Raw genomic sequence first — 9204 nt, 5'->3', positions numbered from 1 at the left:
CAATCCGATCAGAGACCCCCCCCCCCCCCCCCCCCGGTTATGATTTTCAGAACTTCCAGGGAAGCTCTCATCTCAGTGGGCTCTCTTCTTTTATGGGGAGGGTCCTGTAATTCAACCTCCCCGGTAATTTGAACCCTGCATTTAACCTCCATGTTCACAGAGAAAGCTATATGAGGAGGGAGAGGGGAATTGTCTTTTGGGAATTTGCTCTGCCAGAACTCGCCAGCAAGGACAGCTGGAGAGCTGCTGGCTAGGGCTGTGAGCCCCCTCCCACACCTTCAGCTGTGCTGCTAAGGAGAAATGAGCTCTGAACTGATTGAAGGAGCTGCTCCCCTACCCTTTGCACAGAGTAGGGAAGACCCGGTCAAAGGACAACAGGGGACAGGACTCTTAGGACTGAAACTCTGAAACACCTTATGAGGCATTTTATGTATGTGCTTTTCCCCTCTCCACATCTTGTCCCCACCAGCAGCTATCCAGATAAATTCCCTCTTTCTTGACACTTTGTTATTTCAGGTAATAGTGTCTTCTTAAAAAAACAACTTTGAAAGCTGGTTGGGGAAAGGGAGGAGGGGAGGGAGTCATGACTTCTTTTCAGACACCTTGAGACAGCAGAGTTCAGCAAGTCATAGAGAGTCCCATTGCCAGAAGGAAGAGGGAGAGGTGGCAAGAGTGTGCTTTCTACCGTGGTATGCTGGAGGACCTGGCCAAACACTATCACTGTGTTATATGCCACACATTCATATTACAGCCTGATAGAAATCAGTTACAAAATGTTCTCCAATTTTCAAGCAACATCTTTGTGCCTGGTTGGCCATTTGTATTGTGCAATAATTCCTTTGCATGTGTAGCATGTCTAAAAATATGGTTAAATCAACCAATTAATTGTACAATAAATGCAATGTGTGTTAGTTCTAAAATACCACATCATACCACAAATAAAGGGAAAGGAGCTCTAATAAATGCCTGTATGTTGTGGTTTGTATATGTATATTTTTTGATCAAAAGTAGAGCTGAACAAAAAAACTGGTAAAGTATTTTGACCCAGTATTTCAATTAGACGTTTGTTTGAACAGTTTTATTTTGATGGTTCCCTCAACTTTATTTTAAAAAAAAATTTAAATATTTTTTTCAATCTAAAATTCATCTTTTTTACACTTTGGGCATCTCTATACATGTCAGATGCTGGAGCATGCTAATTAGCGTCCTCCAGCATCCTCCACATCATGTGTATTCAGGGTCCCTGCATTTCAAAGTGGCAGCGGGGTCACTTTAACTAACACTCATTGAACAAATTTAGTTAAAGCACCCCACTGCTATTTTCAAGTGAGGGATGGTGAGTACACATGAGGCTGCAGGGTGAGAGCCACTTTAATTAAAGCACCTCCCTCCTCCCACAAAACCCAATGTGTGTGTAATGGTGCCCTTTGATTCATGGAAAGTTTCTGAAGGGCTTTACATAAGGTCAACCCCACATGATTTTTTTTTAAATTTTTTGAATTCTCAGAATACAAACAAGTAGTTATTTCCATAGCTGTAATTAGGACACTGACTTTCATGCCAACATGTTTGACCATTCACTATTTTTCTATTCTAATAATTGTTCCAAATTGACAGAAACAAAAGTAATCAAATAAACATTAGAGTTATTGGCTTGAATTATGCTTTCTAGGACCAGACAGAGAGAAGATGTTCTTTACATGCAACTTTCTTCTCTTATGGAAAAGGAGGTCTTTGCCTTTTCTTCTCTGACACTGTCCAGGTGTTTGCTGCAGGATTCATGAAAAGAAGGAAGTGGAGATTGGGCAGATCAGAGGGAGGAATAGTAATGGTGGGATGGAAGAGCTAATGGACGCTGTGCCCTCCAACCTTACATAGATACTCAAGACGAGATGATATAGGGATTGCATTTTGTTCCTGTCTACCCCACAATGATCCCAAAGGTCATCCTGTGTAGGACAGTGTCTGGTTGCATGGCCATCTTTTGGAGAAGTTCATAGTGGAGTCTGCATGACAATCTAGTCATTCTTTGCACACAAATAGATGGAGGCTTTGCAGCATTCAAGCCTTGTTGGATTAGGAAAACTGTGGAAGACTAAATATAATCCAAAGAGCAAAACCAATATAACAGAGGAATAAAGGAAAGAGTAGGGAGGAAAGAAAACTGTAGAAGGTAATTAGACATGGTGTTAGTCAGATGACCCCATGCAGAAAGCAGTTTCTATCCGCTAGTGGTCAGGCATGACATTTTGAATATTTATCCTATTCAATAAAGTAAGTTATGGATATGGTGAGTGAGAAAAACCCTGTGATCAATTTGTGCTCATTTTGGTCAGGTCTTGCCAGCTTTTAATAGCCTGTGATTTTATGCTAAAAAAAAGGCTCTGAGTCAAATGAAATTGTGGCACTGAAAAATAGAATCAGGATGCAATATGATTAACTTTCTGTAGTAATAGCAGGAGACTTAGTTAAAAGAAATTGATTATTTTGGTTTTGTCTAAGGAAATTGCTCATTTCTTCTCCTTCCCAGTAGGATCCTCACGAGTTATTCAGAACTGGGGGTGTCCATGTAAATATAAAACCTTGTTAAAATTAACATATCACAATTCACAGTCCAGTGGTCATGTTTTCATAATTAGATGAGTTGCTGAGTTGGAGTGGCAAAAAAAAGAGGGATAAGGAGTAAAATTAGCTACAAGATAACATTATTAATCATGATAAGTGTTGTGGAACGCTGGGAGCACTTCTGTTTATTTTTGAGGGAATGTAACTGATATAATTTACCAAGTATTAATCCCACTACAGCTGAAAACTTTCCTGATATCTAATTCCTTTCCTTCGACACATCTTGGCTTATGAGGAGCATCATGATAACATGGGAACCAAAGCGCTCAGTCTTTATTGACAGACAGCCTTTCTGCAGGGAAAGATGCTTTTGAGAGTAGGAGGTAGGGAAGGGCATTTGCTAGGAAAGATGTTACCAAACAAACTGTTCAAAAGCAGTAAAGCAGATTTCTGAGTAGAAGTAAAAAGACCATGTTAAGCCTGTTAAAGGTCTGCTTTGAAGTCAACAGCCTCATATGCTATAACAGTGCTGTTTTCATGTCCCTGACCCCTGAATAGTTTTGGATAATGTTCTTTCTGTGAAATGAGCCTTCTGGGTGTTAGCTTTTTATTATTATTATTATTTCTAGAGCGAAAGCAGGCTGCATATGGAATGACTAGATTCCTCTTTCAAAATCACTTTAATTGAATTTCAGAGTTTGGCACCAGCCACAGTCAATCAGAGACACACATAGAGATTTAGTGTATAAAAAAGTGTTCCTAGATTAGATGAAATAAGAAATATCAGTTTATTATTTGATCAATATTTTTATGTTTATCTAATTTCAAAAACAAGCTGTGTTCCTTTAATTATCTTACCTGACTGATTAGTTTTCCAGAGTCTAAATTAGGTCAACAGTTACTAGTAGCTTTGGGAACTGTTATTATGAGATAATTAGCCCAGAACTTTCAGTTTGTCCTATCAATCAGAAACAGTTCAGGAGCCGTGGGGTTGGTGCTTGATTCATTCTAAGTAAGAGGAAAGCAAGCTGGTAGCAGAGACTGATCATAGGGAGCCGCAGATATGAAGCTGGCTGTTTGCCTAACACTTCTAGGGTGTCAGAGTAGATCAGAGAAGAGAGCACAGGTGTGATAGCAGATGTGGCTGGGCTGCTAATGCTTTAAAGGGACAATTAGCATTCTTCTGCATTGCTACAGTCTGTTATTTTGCAATCCCTTCTCTGTTTTAGCTCTTCGTCATTCATTGCCAAATTCCACTTAGCTAGATAGTGCTCTCTGTATGTTGTCACTATTATTTTTAAATCGTTTTACTGATATAACATTTGATCTATTAATGTCTAGACTTATAGGATTCTGGTGGGAGTTGCTTTGCTGTATAAAAGATTATTTAGGTGATAGCATATGAAGGGAGGGTGGAGGGACTCCAAAAAAGAAACCCCTGGAATGCATAGTGTTCTGGAACGTGGTAGGATGCACGTATACTGTACATCCATTTCACGTTCTAAAATTGCAAGGGTTCATGTGATTTGGTATTCCATTAGTGAATATCCTCTCCAGTGTTAAAAACAAAGACTGTTCAGTTTAAAGTCTTTAACATCTTGCTTCTTTTAATACATGAAAGCTTCTTGTCACTAAGAAGATCATGTATTACTGGCATTATTCCCACCTTTAATGCATTTTGCACCAGTGGGCTTCATGAATATTTAAAGTAGGGTAGTGGCTATGCTCTTTAGCACTACATTGCAATCTATTGGCAAATCAGACATTTGGTGTTGCTTACTTTGGGTTTTTATTTCTAAGCTTGCTACAGAATGATTGACTTTGTAAGACAGGGCTACTCAGGATAACACCCCGAGAGATATAGTTAAAAGGAAATGGAGAATGAAACATAAGGTTCGGAACAGGGGAGTATTTCAAAGCTCATCCAAAAAGCATCTTACAACACTGAAACATTCAGCCCGTGTATAAATAGAACATATCAAATGGAGTGCCCATTCATCTAGTAGGGTAGCTTAGTGTCAGCGCACAACCATGTCAAAGATCCAAGTAATAATCTCTTGCTTTATAAACCATCAAGAGAGTTGGAGTTCTACACTGTACAATTCATGGTTTAGAAAGATATGTAAGTATACATAAGTTTTGTAATGTGTCCTTTAGGTTGAGAGAGGTAACTAATAGAAATAACCCTTTGTAGAATATTCTTAAGAAAAGAGTAGGACTGGAGTAATTTCTTAAAACTAAAGATGAAATTTCTGAAACCTCTGACTTTTAAGGCTAGTCAAAAGTAAAATCATGTATCAGGGTTAAATACATTCCCTTTTCCTTTGTATTCATCATCAAAACAGCAGTATGTAGGCACAGACTGGGTAGACTAAGGAATGTTTTGCAACCTATAAGACAGACTTCCATACATGCAAAAAGTACACAAGAGAGAATGTGCTCCTTCAAGCCTATAAGTGGGGAAGAGAAGGATTACTAGCAGAAAAGGAATCAGGTCTCCTTTGAAGTACCTCCTCCTCTGTGAAAGACAAGGGTGAAGGTGCAAAACTCTCTCCCCACCTATTGGATCAGGTTTCTATTCTTTTGAGATTGGGAAACTGTTTTTCCTTCACAGATTGATTGGCCAGGGTAGGCTGCATGTTTTCACCTTTGTGACACCAGCTCAGGAATCCAATTGAGTAAGAAAGAAGGTCTTATTCATGTTGTCACAGTGTAGCAGATGGCAAGTGTCCACTGTATGTACTATTATCTTGGCAAAATGGAGTTTCAAGAACGTGGGGAAAGAGCGTTGGGCCGCCTAATGTTCTGCACAGAGACAAACCTATTTCCCCAAGTTAGGAAAAGAATTAAGGAAGAAAAATGTCCTGTGTAGTAAAATCTGTGTTCCCAGATGAGATAATAAAGTTGCAGCCTAAATAACCTCCATTCTTTGCATCTTGTCCTGCTTCCTGAGTGGCTGGGACACTAAGCTCCACTCCCCCAAAGCTTACATGCAGGCCTGAAGTACACTGAGAAAATAAATTGTTCTCTGTCCTTTATGTCATATTTCATTTCTGAACGCTGACATATATCAGGTGCAAATTCTACTGTGAGGCAAATGAACAATGCAGCTACCAAAAAACACATCATTTTGTTCAAACTGCATTCTCATGCAAATGACCTGCATTAGATATGATAGATATTTGTACAAATCATGCAGCTGTCAGCAGCAACTACCCCTAAAATCAATATCTCTCAAGCAATCGATATTTATCTTTATTATAGTATAGAAAGAAAACATATAAAGGAAACTAATATCTGATTTTGCCAGCTTCTCAATCCACATAGCAATTAGGTCAGTCAGATCTGGGTCCCTCCCCCACTTCAATCAGTTGCTCTCAACCAGAGCATTTAAGACCAAGATGATGTACTACTGCACATCTTATAAAGTACTAACAGCTAGTCTGAAAGCTTATATACATTACACAAGTACTGACTGCTTCTTCAGCAGTATGTTGAAAAACTATGTATGACCTACTTGTTCCAGAGGCAGAAACAACCAGCTACTTTAACATACAGTGCCCTGTACATTTTATAGTACTATAGGGCCACAGTGCTTCATGTTGCTTTTTCTTGCTCTTTAGACAGAAAAAAGGTATCTTTTCACTATCATGAACAATAATCTAATATACTCAGAGGGATGGGGCTCAAATAGTATTAAATAATTAAGGCCCCAATCCTGAAAAGACTGCACTTAACTTGAGACTGCTCTTAGTGCATAAAGTTAAGCACCTGCATAAATCTTTCCCTAAACAGAGCCTAAGTAACACACTATGTATAATTGGTAATTTTAGCCCTGCTTTAACTACAGAGCTGCCCCTGCTACCTTGATCTTCCTGGAAATTAGCTCAGTGAAATCTATACGAATGATAAATAATGTATTATATATTCTTATTAAAATATATTAAAATAACCAGAAAAGTTATGACTTCCATTTCCTTTTATGAATCACAGCAAGCTAAAACTCACTGATATTTTGAAAAAATAGACATAGCATCACTATTTGAACTGAAAAATGGCCAGCAAAAGATTTATATAGAAGAAAGACAACAGCAAAATACTATCATAAAAATTTAAATTGTATAATGTGACTTCTGTGCTATATTAAGGCTACTTCTTGACTTCTGCTTTTGAACCAGCATGAAGGAGGGAAATTATCAAAACCAACATAAAATAAAATCTTACTTTTTTCTCTAATCAGAAAGAGTATGGGAGAATGCAGTGGCAACATTATCATTTTAGTGGCTTTTATTGCACCCATAAACTGCTGACACAAGAAAGCAGAAACAAAGATTCACCATTTCCAGCTTAGGTGAAACATTTCAATTGGCACAAAATGTCTACGTTTCATGGTGGTGGAAGAAAATAAGGTATTGACTATTTTCTATACCATGTCCAGAAGTCCAATTAAATCTATGTCAGTACTTTACATTCTCCTACAGCCTGATAGCTGTCATTGCATTTGTTAATCTGCAACTCTGTTCCAGAGGGAAATGTAACTTGGGGCATTTATACACATATTTTTCTGTCCCGTGACATGCCAGAGATCCACTGCCCACTTTGGAGGAGACTCAGTTAATCAAGTCTGCACGTGAGCTGAGGTGAACTGCGCTGAGCTGTGTGCAGTTGTATAAGTGGTGAAATGTGCATCAGCACACAGAAAATGGGGGCAGTGCACTTTTGAACTAAAACACCTCCGATGTGTTTTAGTTCAAAAGTGCACCACCACCATTTTCTCAGCACATTTCATCACTTATACAACTGCAAGCATCTCAGCACCAGGTACTTTTTCAAAGTGCCCAGCACAGCAGTACTTGCTTATGTAGAAATGCCCATCTCAATCAGTAAAAAAGACCACCATTGGTTAAACCTGCTTTGGAACAAACCCAGAATGACTAGTTAGCCACATCTGACTCATGTAAAGAAAACTGGTAAGGGAAAATACAGAAATAAATCCTTTTTTTCCTAGCAAAATATTTCTACATAATCGCTTAAGGCAGTGATTCTCAACCAGGGTATCACAGCACCTAGGGTACCACAAGATGGGTGATGAACAATATTAGCACTGTTAAGTGTGCAGACACCTACACGCGATTCACATGATTCACAAGATAAACCCATAAGGCATGTTTGCTCATGCAAGCACGTGCGCTTGCAGCAGCTCAGATAGAAACGGTGCAAATTTGGGCTGGGGCTTTTTGCCTTGGCACACATGCCCAGATATGCACTTTGTTGTGGAGCAAATTGTGCCACTTGGGGCAAAATAACCCCTGCCTGGCTGCTCCCAGATCTGCAGCCAAGGGGAGCTAGAGCCTGGGTCCAGCACCTGTGCTGGCCCCAGCAGTATAAAAACCTGCCCTGGCCAATAGTTCAAGGCTACTTGCCCTCAGGAGCTTCTGGCCCAGCTGCTTGGTGTCTGGGGACACTAGCCCCTTGTGTCAGCTAGATTGCTGAAGCAGCATACCAAATTCACTTTTTAAAATACCCCAAAATCCACATTATTCCACAATTAGAACAAAAGAGAGAGCAAGAGAGAGATTGATCAGATGGACAATGTTGTATTGCTATATTTACAATGTTAAAGCAATGGAAGCCTACCAGTGTCTCTAGCATCATAATAAAATAAATCCTAAATATCTATATGTTTTAATGTTCGCTTTTCATTTCCTTATCACATGGTGGGTGTGTGATAAGGGAATGTGGGATTTGTAGGAGCGGGGTGGGAAGGGGTTGGGGGGTGTGGAGGGAGGAGGGGGATGCTGGTCAGTCTGTGGGTAGGTGTGGGGGGACTGTGGGTGTGGGAGCTGCTTAGGAATGGTGGGTCCCCCCTCCCCCACAGCACATGGACTACCCTGCCTACAGGCGAGGTTCCAGCCCCCGCCAGGGGCTACAGCACCCCCAACCCCACACTGGTCTCCAGCCCCCTGCTCATTCCCCTGCTTGTCTCCAGGCTCCAGAGGCTGGAGATGAGCAGTAGAATGAGCAGGAGGCTGGAGACAGCAGGGGAAGTCTCCAGCTCATCTCCAGGGGCTCATCTCCAGCCTCCTGCTCATTCTCGTGCTCTTTGGGAGGCTGAAGATGATCAGCGGAACGAGCAGGAGGCTGGAGACGAGCAGGGGAGTGATCAGGAGGCTGGAGATAATTCAGGGATTCTCTGGTGGACTCCAGGCTCCTGATCGCTCCCCCACCCAGCTCCAGCCTCCTGCACTGCCCGCAGCTTACCAGCAGCAGCAGCAACAGTGGGAGCCTCATGGCACACTGGGGCTTGGCCCTGGCCACCTAGCACCCACACTGCTGCTGCTGCATCATGAGGATGCAGCCTGGCTCAGCAGGGCACCAGGCACTGTCTGGAAGCTTGGAGGTACTGCGGCTGTCACCCAGGGCTCAGCGCCACTCAGCCCAAGCAGCAGAAACTGTGAGACAGCGCACAGCACCCTGCCAAGCTGGGTTGCACCTGCGCAATGCTACAGCAGGGGTGCCAGGCAGCTGGGGCCAAGCCCCGCTGCCCCCTGCTCAGCGGGGCTGTGTCATGAAGCCCTGAGCAGCCCTGACCACTGCTGCTACTGCTGGTGAGTGTGGGGGCTTGAGAGAGCAAGCAGG

General features: G+C 41.6%; 1 protein-coding gene across 1 annotated transcript in view; it reads left to right on the top strand.

The window, feature by feature from the left end:
* The window catches only part of TMEFF2 (transmembrane protein with EGF like and two follistatin like domains 2), a 299411-nt gene that overhangs the window by 173319 nt on the left and 116888 nt on the right, over nucleotides 1-9204 (top strand). The gene's annotated exons all lie outside the window — the stretch shown is intronic.

Source organism: Gavialis gangeticus, unplaced genomic scaffold (genome assembly GCF_001723915.1).
Source record: "Gavialis gangeticus isolate Ggan-Ray unplaced genomic scaffold, GavGan_comp1, whole genome shotgun sequence".
Classification (NCBI taxonomy): Eukaryota; Metazoa; Chordata; order Crocodylia; family Gavialidae; genus Gavialis; species Gavialis gangeticus.
Note: the sequence above shows the minus strand (reverse complement) of the source record. Positions and strands in the feature narration are given on the sequence as shown.